The following is a 22,809-nucleotide window of genomic DNA, read 5'->3' as shown; positions in this document are numbered from 1 at the left end:
AGGACGCTCCTCTGAGATTGCCTTGGACCGCTGCCATTGGTCAGATTACAGCCACAGGAGTCTGGAGAAGAAAAACCTCCAACAAACAGGCCTGACTCGTGCATTTGTTAAATCCCCATCCTCTATGTTTTATTTCTAGAGTATAACAACTTCTTTCCTGAGAGTTTGCGTTGTTTACATTTGTGTCTCTCAGCAGCGAGGCTTTCTTTCTGCTGCCGGTGTTTACTGAGGGGTACGTCTTGTGTTTGCAAGAACTGAGTGGGAGAAAGGGATTTAGTGCTTTTCCTGTTCATGATTTGCATGATTTTGGTTGCGAGCACTGTGGCAGCCTGCAGAATTTTTAGTCGCATTTAGTTGGCACATATAGCCGTACGGCTCAGAGAGCAGGCAGATATTTGACATCTGGAGTTCCTTCAACAAGGTTTGCTCCTCGCTTGTGTCGATCATAAGCACATGTCACATCTTTTGTTTAAGCCTTGCAGACGTTGATCTTCGGGCTGAACTGAGCAGTGGTGCACAAACAATAACACTGAACCATCAATGCGACAATAACAATGTGATTACAGAAGACATTAATTAAATCTAATAGGAGCAAAATATGGACAGACTGACCTTGTAACTTCAAAGACCAATAGAGAAAATCTAACCTGACATCTGTAATTTGTCTTGTGATTGGTCCTTTACCACACAGTGGTGTATTTATTTATTTATTATATTCAGACTTTATTGGATAGCGACAGCTGAAGAGGGACAGGGGAGGGGAGGGGGGGGGTGACAGGCAGCAGACCCCGGCGATGGCGATGAGGATTCAGCCTCAGCACACAGTGCGTGCACTCCAGCCGGGGTGGAGCGTCATATTTTCTTTAGATGTGAGGAAAACAACCAGAGCTGCAGCACAGCCAATAAATGAATTCAGCACAAGTCTGAAGTGTGTATCTACAAAGACGAGGGCCAAACAAGGCTCACCTGTGTTTATTGCTGGTGCGTTTAAAACTATCTTCTGAAATCTGATGACTTTTGTGAAGTTGCCCTTAACGACCTTTGTTAAGTTTGCTGCAGACACACGTCAGACTCTACACCTCCTGAGGCCTTTGCTCAAAGGCCCCTCCACAGTTGTTGTTGACAACAGAGGGAAATACAACAATTTCCCCCTTTGAGACACTGAAGTAGAGCATGGAGGAAACTCTATTACGAGATTTTCACTTCACAAGGTGTTAATTATCTTCAAGAGCACCTTTAGGTCTCGTGAAATTTGCCACGTGTGAAGCTGATTGTGTGTTAAACGCAGAAACCGAGCGCTCAGGGAAGTCCAGATTTGAAGGGCTGAATGTTTCCTCTCCGTCAACATATGGGGCCTATAGCGGTGCCACGTCTCAATTCACCGCCGTTTCTCTGTCAGCTCGCATGACGTTTGCTTTTGACATTTTCCAATTTAGCTGTCAAAGGACGGAGAGAGAAACACAAATATATCAACACACACACGCACACACAGAAACAAGCGACTCTTGTTTTGTAAACTATTTGGCCAATAACATCTCAGAGATTCACTAAGGCAAATATGAATAGACATTCATACATCCAAATTGATGTGTCTCGCGCAGTGGGAGGTAGACAATTGCTGTAATTGTGAAGCGGGAGGGTGACAAGATATAAAAACAATGCCGGTCTCTGTCTGTCCACGTCACTCGCGCACTCAGAGAAATGTATTTGTGCCTGCGGAGGAAAGTATTTGTATCCTGGCGCTTGCATAAATATAAGTTGAGGTGAGAGGAAAAAACGAGTCTTTCAGTATAATATGCTCTTTAATAAAGACACAGGTTGGCAGATTAGGAGTGTCAGTGCATGTGGCATACAGCCTCTTCAGGTGATTTATGAGCGCTCTGCTAGGCTATTACATAATGGGCCCCAGTCCAATTCAGGGAGGGTGATAAGAGCAGCCCACCTCTATTGAAACACTGCAGGTACAAGCGTTTTGTTTGAGTGCGATATCACTGCTTTTGGATACAGGAATTAAGTATGAGGAGAATCTAATCATGTTGTCTGTGCGCTGCAGCTGTAGCTCGTCTATTAGGTTAGCTTTTGTCCTTCAGAGTTTGCAAAGCACGTTCAAGGGAAGGACGGCTGGGAATGTTTGCATCTTCATTGAATTTCAAATTGTAGACCTCTCTTTATTGTGTAAACAATATTATGCATCAGTTATACTTGCATGAAGCAACCAAATCAAAGTTCTTTTTTAACCCTTTGAGGACCGCTTCCATTTATTTTAGAACAATTCTCACCTGAATTATTCCTGCTGCAGGAAGAAAAGGTGCAAGGCTGCAGTTTCCTCCCACTCTGTGTGTCTTTGGACCTGGCCTTGTGTTTGCAGAGAGAGAGGCGAGAGGCCGACACGGCGAGGCCAGAGTTCACACCGCAGAGCGCCTCAGCCGAAAGGCCAGCTGTCAACCGCTGGCGGAGGGGAAACGACGGGGCGTCAGTCAGAGCGGTTTGGAAAAAGGACGAGTCAGGGTCGCTTTCAATTAGCACAGCATGTCATCACTGCAGTGAGTCACGGGCTGAGAGGAGGAGGCAGGAGGCAGCCGTAGGCTTAGGGAAGGAGAGAGGAGAGAAAGCAGGTAACACCAAGACAAGCAGAAGAGGCGGTGGAAAGACAGGTGAAGAGTTAGAGTTTACCTTGTGTTAAGAATTCGTCTGCAGCCTAATTACAGCCTGGACAGATTAGGGTCCATTAATTGATGCCATCTTTATTATTTGTCCCGAACCCACACAAGCTGCTTGATTTCAGTCTGTGCAAAGTGTCTCTGTGACAGTAGTGCTGAAGAACGTTATCTTACAACAGTGCAAACCTGGCAGCATCAACCACAAACAAACCTTCCAGCAATTAGTGCATCACAAACCGCACGTGTGAATCTGAAGCTGCAGGAACCTTCCTGAGCATCAGGGAAGCTTTGGAGGAACTCGGTGCATTTCCTCCACAGGGACCAGGGGCTGAGTGAGGTTTCAGTGGATTTTATTTTCCCCCTGCTTGTGGGGTCATACTTTCCAACTGTTGGGGTGGTTTTTGTTTGTTGTTGTTTGTTTTTGGGCCACTGTTTTTAAAAATCTTCATCCAGAACCCAGTTTGTCATCTGTTCGTTGTGCTTTGATGCATCAACGTGGGGAAAGCGTAACAGACCTTATTGTTGTATAGTAGCATGCAAAAACGGCGTGTTAAAAACAGCTGTTGCTTCATATCTCTGCAGACTAATTTGCCTAATCTTCAGGGGTCTTTAGACCACAGGTGACAGTCTGAAAATTAGTTCCCTGGACCAAAAGTTCCAGGTACTTTCAGGGGAAATGCGGCTTCATGTTAATTTTCTTTACCTTCAGTTGGATGCAGGTGTTGAAATCCACTGAAAGCTGAAGTTGATGCCATGTTCATGTTGGTCAATCATACCTGCTGTTTAAGCCTGATTCTCAGTTTAATGCTACTATACTTTCCTTCCAGCCCTTTTGTCTTTCTGGTCACAGTCTTAAAGACCTCCAAAGGCCAACGACAGCTCTTGACAGTTCCTGAATGCTGGATGAATGTTTTGGCTGTATTGTCTTTTGGGGTGATGTGCCAACAGATTCCAGCGTTGGCAGTCCAACAAAACTCCATCATTAGACATTTATTGCTGCAGCAGTGGAGTCAAGCAGATATGAACTTTGTCAGATATGATGGAACTGAGTCAGAGCTGCCTCCCAGCAGGATGGAAGAGCGGAATAATTAATAGGTCTAATATTCCACTTCATCCTGACAGCCCCTCAAGAACTCATTTGTGACAAGAAAGCGTAAAGACCCATCTCACTGTCAAAAGTACTGATAAAGACCAGTCTCCTTATGATTCATGACGTACGATAAGGGGTCCAGAAAAGCAGGCCCTATGTTGGCGAAGCGCATCATTGGGCATCCATCCCCCATTACTGATGACATCATTATGTCAGAGCTGTGAGATGGATATGGACCGACTGCAATGCGGCACAATAGGCTTTTCTTGTCATTTACAATCGGGCCAATCAGGTCTTTTACGGGCTTCTTGGAAATACATCAGCTGTTTCCAGAAGTTGAAAACGGCACATTTAGTGTGTTAAACATACCGATGCATGCTGGGACTGTTCTCCCCCGAGGTTGGCGAGAGCCAGCAGAGCAGGATGCGACTCGCCATGGTCTGCTAGTGCAGAGGCAGGCTGAGACAAATAATGCAGCTCCCTATTTGGAAGGCATTATCCCCTCACAAGTGCGAGGCTATTTATGTTGAGTGTGGGTGTATGTAATGAGTGTGGCCATACCAATGTGCCAATTAGTCTCGTACTCAGAGACTCATACATGCCTGCCTTGCCACTTGTTGGGAATGAAGACGTGATTTTGACAGAAATAATTGCATCAGTGATGTTGATACAGGGCTTGAATGATTTGCATTTTTGAGCCTAATGCCAGCTTTGATAATGTGGTCTTCTAAAATGTTGATATCAGGATGGGAAAAATCTCCCCCAAACTTTTTCACCGTGAGACACTTACGTCATTAATTGAAATCAAGGATAATTGAAATTAAGTGCAACAACTTCCCGCAGACTGCCAGTTCAGTCCTGATCAATTCCGCAATAAATACGTCCTCAAACAAAAATGCATCACATTTATCATGTTGGAGGTTATACAATGACACTAAGTGGCCAGCAATTAACTTTTAATCAAAGGCAAGTATCACTCCGGAATATTGGCATACTAATTTCAGTCTAAACTGAGTTAGGACAATAATTAGTGTATGAGACATTTAAAGTTTAGCGACAGATTGTGTGGGAAGCACGTTGACGGATTTATCTGCAGATTCATTTAGCAGGTTTACCTTTAAAGGTTTGCCCCTCAGACTCAAATGCCACAGCTTTGATGTGTGTTTTTATTAGTTTTATCTCCAAAGGACAGCGGGGAGATTAAGTGGAACTCAATCTCCCCCACCTCTGCACCCTTTAGCAAATGGCTGTGTTCAGCAACACAGTCATTACGCACAGTACATGAAACCTGCAGAGTAGTGGGCCTTATCGCGTCATGTTTTCCAGATAGCGATGGCTAACGAGACAAATGTGGGGAAGGGAGGGGGAAACTGTCTCCAATGAAAACGGGAAATAACAACAGTGTCGTCTTCAGTTAGCGGCGTGGTCAGTGCCGCCGAGTTGTTTTCCTTTGCTGTACACAGCTGCACTGTCGGACGAGGCCTGCAGAGAATTGAGTCATTTATTAGACATTTTTAAAGTAATAGCTCGTCAGTTGGACTTTGATTGAATTCTTGTTTATTACACGGACGCAGGCTTTTCTTCCCTGGATTGTACACTCCTCTCGGAGGAGGAACATACAGTCCTAATCTGAAAAGTCCTTTTTTTAAACACTCAGTGATATTTTTCAGCTGGCCGGGCTCCTCTACCCTCGCACTTGTCAGCCCCCAGTCTATTACATTCTCCTCCTTTTCTAAAAGACGGCAATTAATCTAATTAGTAATCAATCAGCCGTTGGGCCTCCCGCCTCCTCTCTGCTAATGGAGGATATGACAGGCCTGGACCTTGCATTATTAATACCTCCATTCCTGGAGCCCAGGGCCCCCCTGACGCCCGCAGCCAGGGGCCATTGATCACTACCACAACCCAGTGAGCACTGCATGGCCTACAGGGAAATATCCAGAGTAGTGGGAGTGGAGATGGGAATGTGGCGTGTCAGTCTGTGTGGGATGAATCTGTTTACGGGGCTTTAGAGTAATTTTAGTCCGGGAAGGATTTTGCTAAAATTCCTCAGGGGAGGTTGAATGGATGCAAAAATCCGAAAAGTGAGATGTTGGGGTGGTGGTGCATGGCGTTTTACAAACTATCGTTATCAGCAGAACTTGGCAGCTGTACTGAAAGCATGCTGTCTGTGCTGCGGTGGTGTAACGCTGCTGACTCTGAGTGAAAACTAAGAGCTTGATCAGTACAGTAACCTCTCTCTAAACTGGCAGAGGCACGGCTCTTAAGAGTCATCGGAAGTTCACAATGAGCATAAGCAACCGTTTTAGCTGCGGTGATCCATGTGAGTCCACTGTGGGGTCGTAATAACCGCAGCAACATGCAAACAACTTAACCATGCAGACAAGCAGCACTCCAGCATGAAAGTCCACGAAGAGAGAAGGAAGAAATGTCCGCTGTGCCAGTCTCTGCTCCTCACATGTGCTGTGGTTTTTGTTAACTTGATGATTAAATGTCTGTTTTGTTCCACCAGCACACCAACCAGGTCACTAGCTTAGCGTTAGCTCGTAGCAAGTGCAGTCCACAGTGAGGAGAGAGCAGCTCAAAACTCTAACTATGAACTTGATTGTTACTGAATTAAAACTACTTTGGGCTGTGAGTGAAGCAAGACAAAGGCCTTCATCCGTGTCCACTTTAATGTCCACTTCAACAGCAGGAAAACTGAATGCCCACAACAAATGTGACACATACATCCCGGCTGATTCATCGACTATCAGCTTTTCCCTGCTCGGTCAACCTCTGGTCTGCAGGGAAGCTCATGGTATGTTTGAAGAAGATGAGGGATTATATGAGTGGTGTTAATGGGAATGTTGTGCTCCGAAAAGCTCGTTTGGTTAATGGGGCTCACCTCAAAACTATTATGGCAGGATAAGGGAGCCTCTCGGTGGGACTGTTTCTAGAAAATTAGATTAGAAATTAACACTGGGCCACAATGATCGCAGTGTGGTGGTGAAACAATCATGGCAACATTATCCTTCATCTCCCATGCGTTATATGAGCACCCGGTCTAATCGCCGCAGCAGCTGAAGTTACCGAGCTTGATGGCAATGCCACCAGCTGATCTCATTCACTAAAATCAATATGGAAGCTACTTTTTGCAGGCTGGAGAAAACAACAAAACCTCCTTGCTCGTGGTTAGCTTTTACTTTTCACAGGGCCCTCCTGTGTCCTCTGTAACTGAATCTGCTAATCATGTTAGTTATCCAGTCCGCATGTTGTGTCGGAGGACGTGCTGTTAAGGATAATTCAACATGAGGGAGATAATTCACAGCTTTCTGAGGAGTGGAGCCTCGTCATGTTAGGATCATGTGTCCAAATTCATGATTTTAAGCACCTTTTGGTGATTATTTTAAGGTACACATATTCACCCTGAACTGCTGCTTATTAGCATGCATATTAGTATCCTATAATATCTTTATTAGTCATCATGAAGCACTTTTTAATGCCTTATTCTGCGTGACCGTATTCTAACTAAAGTAAGCTTTCCCCCGGTGACCTCATAATTGCTGCTTATTGACAAAATCAATGCTGAAAGTTATTATTAGTCGCAGCCGTTCGTGTGCAGAAAGGTGGCAACTTAAAGGGAAAAGTTAAATGAATGAGCAGAGAAGCACCACAAATTCAGGCATGAGGGGTCATTAGATGGTTTTATCTGCATGAAATAAGGTGCAGCAGCTGTCACAGTCCAGCAGATCTCTACCTAACTGAACACCTGTGTGAGATTTCAGGCCTAAATGTTAGAGCACCACCATCAAAACGCCAAATAAAGGAGTGTCTGTTGGATGAACGCAGCTCATCGCTTCACTTTATGGTTCATAGGATCTGTGGCAAGGAGCACGACAGCTGCTCCGGTGACTCAACACCTTACTGAGACACTCCAGGAGGCCTTTTCTTCAATTTTTCATCCATCAATGTGGCAGCGGTGTAAAAAAAAAAAACAAAAAAAACCCATTGGTATTAACAGTCTGATTGATTTTGACCTTATCTCCCAGCCCCTTTGACGGTGATGATTTTTGACAAGAGGAACAGCTGTGGCCTGTCCACAATGTGACCGATGTGTGGGAAGGAGAAAGTTAGCGGTCACAAGTTGTGTGTAATGGAGCCTGGTAATCTTCAAATACAATTTCAGCGTTGACATCACTCCCTTAACTCCACCAGGCCACTTCCCATGACTAAGACCTGGTGTCATTTGGCACGGCGGCCATAACCTTTCCGCTAGCCAGCCGTGCATTTTGATTTCAGCGCCGCCCCCGTCTTTGCACCACACAGGTTAAGTCACCGCGAGCCAGCGTGCCAAGGCTGTCGCACCACTCTGCTTAATTTGCAGAAGGCTGGGCTTGTTAAGTGTTTACAGGCCTTCGGTGGCTTTACGAAGCCGCGGTGGGAGTCGGCGGTGGTGTTGAGCTCACAGCAGCTGCAGTCAGCTGCTTCATTCAGGAGGGATTGGGAAAGCAATGCAGCTCATCTGCTGCGCTGTGCGAGTGACTCAGTGAGCTGGACATGCTTTATCCAGAGCAATAGGATGCAAGGAAGCACAGCCTCCACCCACCCCTGCCTCATCTGTGTGTCATGAGGGTGTAGATGTATGTGTGCAGCAGAAGGAGTTAGAGGCGAGCTGGGTGACAGAAAAGCTGTGCTGATTGTGGGTTTTCTGTAGGGAGGCTGGTTAAAGGACGACGGTGCAGGAGGCGAGGTGAGCTAACAGCAGAGCAGCGCTGCCACGTGGATGAGTCTACGGTTTACGTGGGCGGTGCTCGGCTAACTCAGACAGCTGGAGATGAAGTTGTAGGATAAGATGCGTCAGAAATACAATGAAAACATTCCACTGATAGGTTTTCATCCTCTCTGGTTTGAGGATTTTTCATTACGTTAGTCCTGCTGTACGTGATATTTCACACGATGGTCTGCAGCGCGACTGGTGACGCTCAGTGTTTACACACACAAAGAGCGTGGGGAAGGTCTGGACGTGGGTCCTGGCTTGTGTGTAGTTGTTGTCAGTGTATAGAGGCTTGAACACACACTTTGATATCATGTTTGTATATGTTTCAGCGAACGCACACTTGACATTTGGACCTCCTCGTCCTTTCCTATCGACGCCATGTTTGGGCCTTTAACCCAGCACATCTGGCTCTATTTATGGCCTTGCTGCTTGTGTTAGCTGTGATGTTATGACAGCAGAGTGACTGAGGAGATTACACTAAGAGGACTTAGACCCCCTCTCCACGGGGGCTCTGCGGGTCAGTGGCCCCGTTTAAGCAGAAGACACAAACGCCTGAGGTTTGTCTGCAGTGCGCAGCTGTTCCTCCTCTGTTGTTGTCCGTTCTCATGTTTTTGTTTCTGTTTGCTCTCACAGGAAGTTTTGTTGAAGACTGAGAGTTCTAAGAGGGGGGACCTCAGAGGGGGTTTCAACCCCTGACACCCCAACAACCAGCCCATCTTCAGTCCTGCCCTGCTGAGGTCACTTCCTGAGAGAAAGATCGGTGGATTGGAGGATCATTGGACGTGATAAAACCTGTCTGTGAGTTCAGTTATGATTCCTGTTTGGTTTGTTTTTTTTGGGTTGTCGACACCTTAAATGTCACCTTTTCGAGCTATTCGGAGCTTTGACATTTGTTTTGTTTGCTTTTTTTGACCTCATTGTGGTTTTGGGAAAAGCAGAAACACGGGACTTCACAATCAACGATCGATGCAGTATCTCAAAATACTATTAGCGTGCTTCTGGTTTCTGTGCATGACAAAGATCAATGCAACTCCAGGAATGACCCATATATTCCCCACAGAGAAAAAAGCACAAAGAAAAACCAATAATGACCACGACAATATGTATTTTATATACACACACTCACACCGGCACATATTACCTGTGCTCTGTTGCTAACTCTTTCAGCTTCTTTGCTGCAGAAACACAACCCACTGGCAAGTTACAGCAGCCTCAAAGGGTCAAAACTCAAACTCAGAATTCCCAGTGGGTTTGAAAATACAGCCACCTCTAGGGGCCCGCCAAGAGATTCAGGCGATAATTAGGTTTTATCATTGCCTTTCTGTACATTAAAAACATTATTTTAGCCACTTTAGGTTGTGAATGTGTCATTTTGTGCCATTTTATTTTGTCAGCCATGTTAATATCTCAACCAGTGATTTTTGTGTTGATGTGAACGTTTCCTTAGCGTGTTCCCATGGTTTGCTCACACACTCATTCGCAGAAATTCCACTCAACACTGTGAGCCGTTGAGATGACTGTAGGAAAAAATGACATATTTGTGTGCTATAATTTCAAGTTCACACCCTACGAAGCTCAGATTGGCCACAATTATGGAGAGAAAGCTGTCTGCCAGTTAATGGCCTTCCTCCATTACACCCATACCTGATTGTGTAAGCCTGTGGAGGTCATGATTGTGAAGTGTTTTTCCAAAGTGGCACAAAGACTCTTGAGAGCTTTCGATCACTGCTCTGCCTCACACGCCCAGGTAGACAAATAAACAAGCAGACACGCTCTATGGAACAAAAGCACATTGTTTTTCCAGGGCTAGCTGGGGCATTGTCCCCACAAGCTCTTATTTTCAGCCATTTGACAGTACAAATGCTCACGTTGGGCCGTCTCTTCATTCATACCCCTTTCAAAGCGCCGCTATTGTGCTGCGATCCCTCTTTTGGCCGGCCGTGCATACGTGCAACACGGGGCCATTGTGGAGTATTGTGCGTCAGTCGAAGTGAAAGGAAGCCCACCACTTTCGCAGTGCTCTCTGCTGACAGCAGGGAAACAACGCATGATGGTTTGGTAAGACGATCGGGTGTACAGGAATGAGGTGTTGAACTGCATCGCTGGCATCATGGTGGCATGAGGGCGCCGATGTGGACAGCCATTTTCTGCCTGTCATTATTGATGACAGAGAGACGTATCAAAGGGTGTGAAATGGGACAGAACGGCAGTCAATGCGGGTGCACAGGCGTGAAACATGATCAGACCGCTGAGTTGAATAGAGGTATTATCATGCCAAAAATGTGAGCGAGACGGAGGCAGAAAGAGACTGAGTGGCATTGCTTTCATATCTTGTCACCCACTCACTTGACAATGCAGGCACTGTGTCCTTCCCACTACAAGCGAGCCATAGTTTGATGCATATTTTGGATGCATGAACATTTGCTCATGGCCCACATGCTTTACAGGAAAAAAAAAAAGATCTTTGTATACAAACCAAAACATGGGAAAGCTCTTGGTAAAACCCGCGCTCTGTCGCAATTTGCTCAACTTTGCAACCAAATGCACAAAATTAAACTCTCAAACCTGCTCGGTGTGATTGACAGCGACTTCTTCGTTAACACTTAGCAAAATGTTGAATTATTTTTTCGGTCTTTTAATGACACATCTACCCTCCACAGCTGGCCACCTCTCTGCAGGAACCTAGTTGTAGCACCTGTCTCTTCAGCCTCCAAATTAAGGAAACATTCCTCCAAATCTGTGCCACACTGAGAATGCATCTGTCTCAGTTTGTTTTTGTCTTACATTTTTATTTTTTTTAGAACCTTTTTCTTTTTTGGGGGGAAGGTGGGAGGTGGAGGGAGATTTCTGTCTTGCGTAAAAAGCCCAGGCGAGAAAGAGAGAGGAGACATGCGAGTCCTGGTCCAGATTTGGATGCAGGGCGTTGCAGATCTGTGGTTTGTACCTGAGCCTGCTGACTCACCACGACGCCCCTGTGTGCATTCCTTGTCTTTGCCCTCTGATAAACTCAAGCTGACCTCTCTCACTGTTCGCCCCAAGGGCTGCAGTCTTTGTCAGTGGCCTTATTTCCCCCTTCTTTCCTTCTCTTCCTCCTGTTCTTCCCTGAGACTTGCTCAATGTTAAATGAGGGCATGGCCACACTCGGATGTGCTGTGACAAATTGGCACAGAGGAGGCAGATGGTGATGGGGAGGAGACTGGTTGTCATGCCATTTGCCGCAGCGACATGAATTGATCTCCGTGCCGCGGAGCCGCCACACACGCTCTGCTTGTGTAATCCTGACTTTGGGTACCCCACATGCACAAACACACACACACACACACACACACACACCCCAGCGAACCCTGACACGCACGCCACCCAACACCAGCCTTCCGTCCCCATTAGTATCAATGATGTGTGCAGCCGAGGCGCTTGCTAACTGTCAGAGGCTCTCCGCTTGGCTCCGCTTGGAGAGGCGAGGAGATGCTGAGGGATTTGACAGAGACACAGAGCTCAGACTAATGGTAGGCTGGTGGCGCTCTGGGAGTCGCAACACACAGCCTACCACAGAGGGACATGCCATCACTGATGTACTGTACATGTCGGCAGGCTCTACATGCAAGCAGGCTGCTGTATTTACAGAGCTGCTGTCTTAACAATGTTTACCCATGAGGCTTTGCTACAGCTTGACTAAAATCCTCCTGGGTGTTTTTCATTGCCGTGTGTCTTCTGGTAAGATCATAGTTTGTCTGACAGGACTGGCATTGCTCATTAGGCGGTGTCCCAGGGATGTAAAAATACTCCCCAGTTGGGTTTTCTTTACAGCTGCGTTTAAAAATACACCCATCGTCGCCGAAATCATGCGGGGCGCTAACGGGGGAGCAGCTTCTCGGCTCACAGGAGGTGAAAAATTAAAAATGAAGAGACGAACTTTCTTAAAGGGCAACAAGCAGAAAGAGCTTTACTTGCTAATGTTGGATCTCTTGAGCTTTTGGCAGAAAGCACCACAGGTCATGTTGATAAATGTGTAACTGGATGTCACGATAATAAAATTCTCATTTTTTAGCTTCCTCAGTTTAATTTGAACAGTGTATGAAATTGCTCAAGTGAAAATCTACACTGATCTGAATTACACTCAGTTGTTTGCCTGACAAATTAGCGAGTCATCACCTCAAGGCCTGGATTTTAAATCCGTCGTCTAGTCTAAAGATAAGATCTCATTTAAATTAATAAGATTGGATATCATAAAAAATAGTCAGTGCTGATATAAAGAGATGCAAATTGGAGACGCCCTCATTCTCCCTTCATGTCTCCCAGTAAAATCTGGCCAAACTGCAGATGAGTGAAGACGCCGTGCTTTATTTGACGACGCTAATAGTAACGACTTTGACTGTTCATCACTCTCTGCTTGCAGCGGATGTCGGACTACTTGGCTGTATTGTATTTTAACATCTCAGCTGTGATTTCTGCTGCGTTCCCAGTAACTCATTAGTGCTCGAAGCCAAGCTTGCAAAGTTTGGCCAAAACATTTGGTAGAATGTCTTCATGTCTGTCGGCTGCCTCGCTAAAGCACCGCAGATGCTAATGTATTAAAAATCAACTTGCAACCAAGGGTTTGAAGTTGCCACAGCAGTCTTGTGTAATTGGTATATTTTTACATCCAATTTTGAGCCATGACAGCTTCTGTTTGTAGCTGAACAACACAGTCGTGAGTGAACATCACCAGCCAGTAAAATCATAGATCAGCCTGCTCCAATTATGCCTCCAAATGGAGTTAACTATAAAAATACAGGCTTTCAATAAAGGGGTTTGTTAATGGTTCAGATTCTCTTTTCATTAAAAACCTGCGCTCGCTCTGTGGGCGGGAGGATGGGATAATTGCTGGCTTTAGCTCTCCTCACCTGGAACGTGACGGGATAACTTTCCCACGGTGCTTAATATTCAGCCAACCTGCGAGGCCTAAGCAGGGGATATCGATCAGCAGATGTGATGCATTCGCTGCCTTCCTAACAGGCATCTGCGGAGTCATCTGTGTGGGAGTTGCGATGCTCCCTCAGCACCTCAGGCCGCCAGAGAAAAGATAAAAGGTACATGGAGAAAACTGAGAAAACGCAAGAGCAAAGTTCTCAAATGGTTGACGCCCTTTCAGGATTTTCCTCTCAAGCAGTGAAAAGAATGATTTTGCTATTGATCGCCATTCGAGGTGGTATTCAGCAGCAATCTGATGAGCTTCATAACTACAGGGAAAACCGTATCGACATTCGTCTCAAACATGCCTTTCAGACTAATATTTAAACTTCAAAGGAACTTTTTGCTGACTTTCATGTTTATCAACGGCTAATTATCCTCACGTGGGAAAGCCGATGTGATGCAACTTCCCGGGGCTGCTTGAACTCGCCAGCTTAGCAGAAAAACCCCACACAGCATGCAGTGTTTTATGAGATGTCCACACGCTATTCGACACTCCGAGATGCTGGACAGGAGCCAGTTTGTTACAAGAACACACACAAATGAATTGCGTGTCAATTCTCGAGCGCAGACAACAAGCTGCGAGGAGAAAAACAGCCCTCCGTTTGTGATAACAGCTCTTTCACTGTCAGCACAAACAATCTGCAGGCCTTACTCCCCATAACCAGGACTCGTGTTTACATTTGCCATATTCATAGAGAAACAAAAAGCTCCCAGAACATGGAGTGCAAAAACAAATCTGCAGCCGAGTTTAAATAAATCATCTCCCTGTAATGGGAAAGAAATCCCTCTAAAAGACTATAACTGCTTCTGCAGCGTCAGCAAACATGGCTGCAGCGCTGCCGCACACCACTCAGACTAAACATCTGCGTCAGGAACAAGATTCAGGTGCTGTGGGTGTGTGCTTCGCTTTCACCTCAACCCTCTCATCCCTAAGTAAATTCGTCCCGGTGCTCAGGTACGGAGCATTTAGGAAAAATTTGGATAATGAGGGCAGGATCACTCGAAGTTGGGGTGAAAGTCAAGAAGCCCTCCAAAGCCGACTCAAGGCTGTTTATAATTACAACTCAAATGAGCAACGGGTCAACAGTTTAGTACATTTTTTGTCTTAAACAGCCTGTAAAGGTCAAAAAATAGTGAATGTTATTCTAGGGTTGGTCTCAAATTAGGTTTAATTTATGGTAATGTTGTAAGCCATTGAATAATGTTTACTTTTAGGGCAAAACCCAAATTAAATTGGAATAAAGTTCATCTATTTACCCATTAAAGTTCTGTCAGTTTCACCCTTCAGATAACTCCTGTGCACATTAAAATTGATCTATTTGGACAGTTGGCTGGGATCCAAAATAGCTGCTCGAGATGGAACAGGATCTCTTTTTAGCCTTTGGCTGTTTGCTCTGACACCGCCTCGCTGCACGTGCTCGCTGAAATTATGATTTCTTATTTATTTTTTTTGTGCGCCAAAACCGAGGTGGACTCCAGGATACACTTCCTGTCACCAGTCAGCTTTAGATTGTAATGTAAAAGCAGTGGCTGTGGCCCATTTGTAGCATCACATTAGCGCTGTTTCCACTGTAGTCTAAACCAGATGAACGTGGTTATTTTGGTTGAGGTTTGTCTCCATCAGGCTTTATCCAGAAACAACATGAGTGCAACAGAGTCATAGACGTCAGGGTGCAAGTCCTGTAAATGCACTCTTTATCCAAACAGAGTGAGAAAGCGGTGTTGCGGACGGTATCGGGATCCAGCCAGCTTAACTAGATCAGAAAGCCTCACAGTTGTGAACTTCACATTTATTTTGAAAGGCAGCGATAGATGTATCGTTCTCAGGCCTCGCCGCAGCCAAAAGACCTGGAGGCGAGAGGCTCGGGCGAACCTCAAAGCCGTGTGCTTTTAATGACAGAATGTGCTCCGTCATTGGGAAGACTGATTAAAAACCCTTTGTGTCATGGTCCGGGCGGCGAGAGCATATGGCCGAGGGGCTTAAGCGCAGAGAGAAGACATCTGCATCCAAATCAGCGAGACAGAAGCAAGGAAATGAAATCACAGAGATTAAAGCGAGTCTCATTCCTCTTCCAGAGAGAAGCCTCATTTGTGAATAAGAGCAGTTTGAGTTTTTAATTGTGATATAATGGAGTGCAGTTGTTAAAGGACAGGTTCACAGTTTTTCAAGTCTGTCGTAAAACGTCAGTCAGAACAGGTTGGGCATGTTGTGAACACTCCTCCTGTTCATGAATAACGTGCTTCCAGCAGACGTTACTGGAGACTGTAGATTTGTCCGCCATCGCTTCACATTAGGATGTGATCTGTTCATGGCCAGTATAAACAGGAAGAATGATTACAGCGTTTAAACTGGGTTGTAAAGGTCCAGTGTGCACGGTTTAGGGCAGAAATGGAATATAATATTACTAATTATGTTTTCATTAGTTTATGATCTCCTGAAAATAAGAACTGTGTTTTCCTGAGCTTAGAATGAGCTCTTTAAATCCACAGCGGGAGCAGACCCTCTTCCATCGAGTCCGCCATGTTGCACGGCGTGTTTCTACAGTAGCCCAGAACAGACAAACCAAACGCAGACTGTAAAGACCTTTCACGCTTGGAAAGGGAGGCGTGAGGCAATGGGTGCTCAGGTAGTTACGATCTGCAACCTCACCACTAGATGGCACTAAACCCGACACACTGGTCCTTTAAATTGAGCTCTTTGTTTTTGAACACTTTACTTATTAAGTCGCTCTACAAGGAAACAAATTAGCAAGACAGCGCTGTGTTGTTTTAGTTTAGTAAATATCACAGCATGTTTAAAGGCACCGGACGCCTTGGCTGTGCTCTAGTGTGGCTGTAAACGATGAACATATTTACATTGTAAATGGTATATGTATTTAAAGTGTTCTTTTCCTTTAAGCCTGTTTCCTTCAGTCCTGCTGACAGTGAACGTGGATTACTTCTACAGTTCCTTTAAAAACACATTTGTTTTGATTTTGGATGGCAGCCAGGCCACAGGCCACAGAGTCGAACCACATTCAAGGCACCAGAAACATTCACTCGGTTTAACAGTGTACATTGAAGAGAGTAAGTGTTTATGGGTGTTGGATGTGTGCTATGATGCTTTGTCAAACACTCGCATAAGCAAACATTAAAACGATCAGTTGCAAATGTTCTTTGACACGTACAGTTCAGCGTCCAGGCGTATGCTTTTTGTTGCTTTGTGGAACTTTGAAGACTTCTTTCAGGGCGCCGTTGCACAGTCCAAATTTCAGAATTTCTTAATTCTGAATGAAGCCTGGTTCGTACCAGCTCGTTGGAAAATTTTCAGCACCTTTTCTTTGGTGTTGGTTCAGACGTACGTTGACTTTGCTCCAGGTGCAGCGAGTGTTACCTCAGAAGACATTTCTGAGCGTTTAAAACTCTGCTGCAGGTATAACTAAAATCAAAAATAAATCAACGTAACAAACGCTGTAGATCATATCGTGTAAATACTTCATTTTATTCCTTTGCTGGTAACCTGCAAACCCTGTCGTTGTCCCTCAGGATACAGGACTGTTTTTTTTGCTTTAGCTTAAATTAGCATGTGTAGATTTGTCAGAAACTTTGCGGTCATAGAGACCCCAGAGACTTCGCAAAACAAACAAACTCCAAACCGTCTTCCTCACTACGTGTCTCTCTCGTTACCTTTTTCTTTATTATTCTGCCTCTTCAGTCGGCGCAGACCAGCCGAAAGCTCGGATCTCCGTCTCAGTTTGGCTTGTTTGTGATTTTTATCCTCTACATTTTACAGCTCTCTGAACAATCTCATTGCTGTTCTTTTTGAGGCAAGTGATGGTGTCAGATAATGAAAGATCATTTTTTATAACTCTCATACAGGTTGAATTGAAAAATAACACGGCGCCCGCACCGCAGAGGCTCGTTCGTAATGAAAAATATGCAGCGATTGAGCATCAAGGTCATTGTGGTGGAGGATTTCTCAAGAGGCCTGAAAAGTCATCTGCAGAGTGAGCAAATAAGGCCACCGGTGACAAATTAAAGTGTCGGCGGCTGCCCTGCGTGGCATCACATTTCCTGTGTTGTTCAGTGATAAGCCCGCCGCTGATATGAGCCAGCAGCACACGGCTGCCTGAGAGGGCCATGAGGACAGAGGTACAGTAACAGGAGACCCAGGCAGATGCTTGTCTCTCGGTATTGATTGGGCCAGACGTCCAGACGACTGTTGCAGCCATTGACAAAGGCAGGCCGGGCTTGGCGGCCACCTCATCCTTCATCCCCTTTGCCGCTGGAGGGAATCGTTGTGAAAATTTGACATGACACACTGTTACATAGCGCCTGCGAATGAAGGAATATGTTTCCTGGGTACGTGCATCCTTTCGCTATCTCCCATTTAAAGATACCGCGCTCCATTGTGTCAGTCAGACGTTCGTGCAGCTTAAAAATGCATTTTGGCACACTGCTTATGTCGTACAGCACGTGTCCTTGTTTCTTCCTGTAGAGGCTTTGTGTCTCTAACCTCCTGGCAGCCACAGCTCAGACATAATGGCCAACTGCTAAGAACTTGACAGAGAGGCTGTCAGTCCGGTTAAGGTTGCTACTAAGGAAGTAAGATTTATGATGGCTGTGACGCAGTGGGTTTGTTTTTGCTCGTTGTCTAACAGATGGCCTGATGAATCAAATAATTTCATAAAATAACTAACATACAGCGAGACGGAAGGGATGAAGAATTCCAATATGACCTTTGTTTTCCTTTGTTACCATGATGGTATTATATAACAAAAATAAAAGGAATACTCCACTCTCATTTTTCTACCTCTTTTCACTCAATTAACAAAGTATGACAGCACATATTAAAAAGAAGAAATACTTCCAAAAACAGATGTTTATTGGCTCCAAATTGGAATGATAATTAGTTATAGGACAATGTGTTTTGGTAGCAGCAGCCTGCCTCATAATGTAGGTTAATTAGTAAATGTAATGTGATTCACTCTCAGAGTTAGACAAAAGGAAAGAATTGGACATCTCAACAGCATTTATTTGGCAGAAAACTCAAAGTATATTATATAAGTACAATAGTGAATGTACCGCAGGGCATGTCTATCAAGTACATTTACATACAGCAGCGACAGACACACATACCGCTGCAGCCGAAGGTGTTCCAACAACAGAAAGGCTGAGCTTGTGTTGCAGGATGAAGTGTGGAGGTAACTTTAGTTCTGGCTACGTGAGATGACACTAAAGGCTACGTGAAACAACAGTTTTCCTCATCCAAGCTACGAGGCTTAACGTGCACACAGTTTCTTTGACCCTCAGTTTTTAATACTCCAACATTGTCCCTGCATCTGGGTGTACAATAGATGCTACTAGCCACATCAGCTGTGGAATGGCTTATTGGAGTCTGCATTGTAGCAAGGAAAGTAGTTATTGCATGTAACTCCGTTTCTATGAGCGTGTAACCCTCCATCTGTATGTTATATTGCACTCAGTGAAGCACATTGTTTTTAATCTGTTAAAATATTGATCACAGTAATAACAGTATTGCAAAATCCATGTCATGGTAGAACATGAGACCTGTGACAGAACCCGGTATACCACCCAGCCCTAATACAGCCAATGAAATCCTGCTTTGTACCGGGAGCAGAGCAGTCACACTGAGCCAGACTGCAACACAACACAAGAGCCACCGACTCTGAAGAGCCCACATTAGCTTTCATTTCCTTCTTATCTAACCTACACACGTATTGTTCTGCACCTTAGCTAGTTGAACGAGCGACCGAACAATCATTCACTGCAGGAAAGTGCACTGCTGCTTGTCAGTTTGCCAGCTAGATAGCTTATTAGCTGCTCAGGCACAAACGACATGTAAACGCACCTGCAAATGTCGCTTCATGTCCAGTTAGATGCCCACAGCTGGTCCAAACATCAGATATATACGAGGGAAATGGCTGCAGACAACTTCACATGTCGCCAGAAACACGACACATATGAATCATGACCAGTGGATGCGATTGACACAACGGGCTGTTGAATACCAGCCGACTATGGCGGCTAAGAGGGCGCGATATGTCATCTAAAATGCCTCTTTATATACAAGCATCCCACCAGAAGCACGCGCTTTCTCTCGCTCATATACACAGACACATTCAGCCTCTTGTCAAGGCAGCCACAAGAGTAATGGCCCCAGGTCTCCTCCTGAACACAGACTAATGAGAATCTCAAATCCGACAAGCAGAGTGCATTTATCACGCACTCACACTTAATGACACCACCACCCAGGCTCAACAGCATGCTCGTGCCAGTATCCAGCCCCATTATAGATGGCCCTGTTTGTCCTCTCGCTTTCCTATTATTATTATTATTATTACTATTATTGTTATTATTATTTTTATTATTATTATTATTCTTGGTCAAACCGAGGATGCAGAGAGAGGAGGAGTGGGAGGTACGTCTGTTAGCCAAAGAGAGCTTTTGTTTTCCTCCTCTGTCTTGTTTCTTCCTGTCCATCTTTCTCCCAGCCCTCCCAGTGTGAATTGGTCTATTCTCAACTTCTTTTATTCTCTTTGTGTCTGCTTCACTCATGTCTCTAAAAACCTAAAATGCAGATGAGTGGAACACTCGGGCTCAGGAATGGTGAGGGAGTCGACAGATGAATACTACAAGCGCTGCTTTGATGTGCCACTATGAAGTGTTGTTTTTTTATTTGCGGGGTGACATGGAGCTTCGCACAAGGACTCTTCACTCGAGAAACTTTACAAAGTGTCCATCAAGGAAACATGGATTTTCAAAGGATTAGACATCTGGCAAGGGATATTAGGCATCATATCGCTGATATTCAATGATAGAGTAAAACGGTGACTGATTCAGGTAGATTCTTTATTAACATATCTCTTTCTTATAATCTTAAATCAGACACTCGCGCTGTAAGAACTGCTGGCGCTCAGTTCAGCAGTGATTCGTGTCAAGGTAGAAGTAATGACATTTTAAATACAATGCCTGTATAATCCTCAGTGTTCAATGCAGCGATCTTTATGTTGGAAGAAGGGAAGGATGATTTGAGCCCTAATTAGATGGACTTCTAAGCAGGCCCTGCCACCTCTAATGACTGTGGGGTTTTAGACAGAGATAAGAGCTTATCCTCCTTAAGTGCTGGAAAGGCTATATTATCTAAACTGAGATCCAGGCTGTGCTTTAACACACAACTCAGACACATTAGACACATGCAAGCAGCCACAGGCAGCCGACAGTCTAAGTTAGCAACACTTGAGTGCTGCTGAGCCGGCAAAAGCACCACGATGTCAGAAGAACAATGGACAACAACAGTGATTGATGCCTCTGATGCAGCCTCGCAAAGTGAATCGGATTAGATCTGTCAGACCGGCGACTGGGTCTCTTGATTCATCATTTAATTTGTCAGCTCAGGAGATGGTTTTCTCCAACTCCTGACACGGACATCCTTAGGCAACAGGTACAAGCATGAATGTTTATGAGCGAGATCTGGACGATAGTCATCTGACAACTGGGTGCTCCGTCCAGATCGCGTTAATGGTGTGTCTGTTTTATTTCATCAACTTGCAAAATGTCAAGTGCAAGCAGTGTCAGCTTAACATCAACATTTCAAGTGTAACTACACCCTCAAATCCTGCAGGAGGCCTCTGCCAGCATGGCTACGTATGGTGTGAACGTCACTGTTCGTCAGCCCAGAATACCTCTTTAAGTTCATATAATATATTTATTTGCAGGCGTGTGTGTTGTCAGAGGAATCAGTCTTGTTTTGTTTTGTTTTGCACTGATCAAGGCTTGCTAACGCCGCCAGTGCTAGCACATTCGAGCAGTGAACGTATGAAACACACCTTAGAGTCTTTCCTGCTTGGTCATGGTTGGAGAAGAACAGAAACTTTCAAATCCAAATTCCTTTGCCTTTCTGGCTCATTTTTGCAGTCACATTGATTAGTAAGTCTTGAAGAACTCCTATCCAATTTGAACGTAGATAAGGAGAATGGGCGCCGCCATTTTTCAGTAGAGTCGTCCACAGCAGCAGAGTCGCAGCTCTGCCTTGAAGAAGGCACTGGAGGGCAGAGCCTCGGAACAGTCGGATTTGTGGCTCTGTACGTCGTATGTTTGTCTCATTTGACTACTTTGACTCCTCATCAAAGTTATCCAGCACTGCTGATAATTTGGTGCTGCCTGTGATGCTCAGCGCCGTTGAAGCTGCCAGCCTGACTCTGAGTGGTGGAATTGATTGTCTGGCTGATTCCAGACCAGTGAGCTGTGAGACGCTGTCATTCCCCTCCTCCTCCTCCTCCTCCTCCTCCTCCTCCTTTTCCTCATTTGGATTTACTGTCTTCCCTACTGTCACTGTTCATGTCCCGTTTCTCTGTTTCATGCCCCAGCTCCTCCTCCCTCCTCCCTCCCTCCCTCCCCCCCTCCCATGTTCCATGACATAGGTGTAGCCTTTGATGGGGTGAGAGGAGCCTCACACTCCTTGGTGTATGGTTGCTCATGGCCATTGACTTTTCTTGGGAGATGGAGTTGTTGCAGCCATAAAATGAGATAAACTGAGCTTGAAGGCTTGTGGGTCTTTCACTGTGTGTTTAGATGATATCATCAGTGTGAGACAGCGGTAATAAAAGTGAGGTCAGCTGCCACCGTGGGCTACTGCCCTGAAAGGTAGCAGCGTCCTGATAAGACTGCTGTCTCTTTTCATCTCTCCTCTTAAGGCTTCTGGTGTGTGATGAAGCTGACGTGTGGATGTCGGGTTTGAGCTTAAAAGGCGTCTAATAATTGGATGCATGCTCTACGTACAGAGACTGTTTGTCCCAAAGACAATGATAAAGTGTTTAATCTTCCCAAGAACAGCGAGCCACACAGGCATGATGGTGCCATTATCTCGGCGAGGCACTCTCGCCGAGAATCCTCACTCTTACCCTTGATTTATATTTCCCTTTATCAGCATCGACCACTCAGATTGCAAAAATCATTCATTTTTAAAAGCAGGCCTCGCTGCTTTTGTTCTTGTTCAACTGAAATTTGCCAAATGTACTTTTACGACACATTCCCGCGGTAGCTTTTCTCCCTCTGCTCCTCCTTATAATCTTGTTGGGGTAATGTGACAGGGATGGATCTTCCGGGTGACGGCTGTGTGATTGCCTCTGCTAACAAGGGATAAAAGCAGGGGAAGGATTTTCACCGCTATTTATCTTCCTTTGATCAATTCTCACCTACTCTGTCTTCCTGTGTTTTTATATTTCCAGAAAGAAAGAAAGAAGGAAAGCTCTATTTTGGCACACTTGAATCTGTGACCTGTTCCTTTGTCAGGGCTAAGTGAAATAATGGGGAGGCCTCCTCATTGCATCATAGTGAAATAAAAG

General features: G+C 45.2%; 1 protein-coding gene across 3 annotated transcripts in view; it reads left to right on the top strand.

Moving 5' to 3' along the window:
* Positions 1-22,809, top strand: part of sema6cb (semaphorin 6Cb) — a 142,546-nt gene that overhangs the window by 50,244 nt on the left and 69,493 nt on the right. For all 3 annotated transcript variants that reach the window (XM_076736563.1, XM_076736562.1, XM_076736561.1), the window contains exon 3: positions 9,143-9,307. The gene's annotated coding sequence lies outside the window, so the exon portion shown is untranslated. The remainder of the gene's footprint in view (positions 1-9,142; positions 9,308-22,809) is intronic.

Source organism: Chaetodon auriga, chromosome 8, assembly GCF_051107435.1.
Source record: "Chaetodon auriga isolate fChaAug3 chromosome 8, fChaAug3.hap1, whole genome shotgun sequence".
NCBI classification, from domain to species: Eukaryota; Metazoa; Chordata; class Actinopteri; order Chaetodontiformes; family Chaetodontidae; genus Chaetodon; species Chaetodon auriga.
This window is presented reverse-complemented; position numbering and strand designations above follow the sequence as displayed.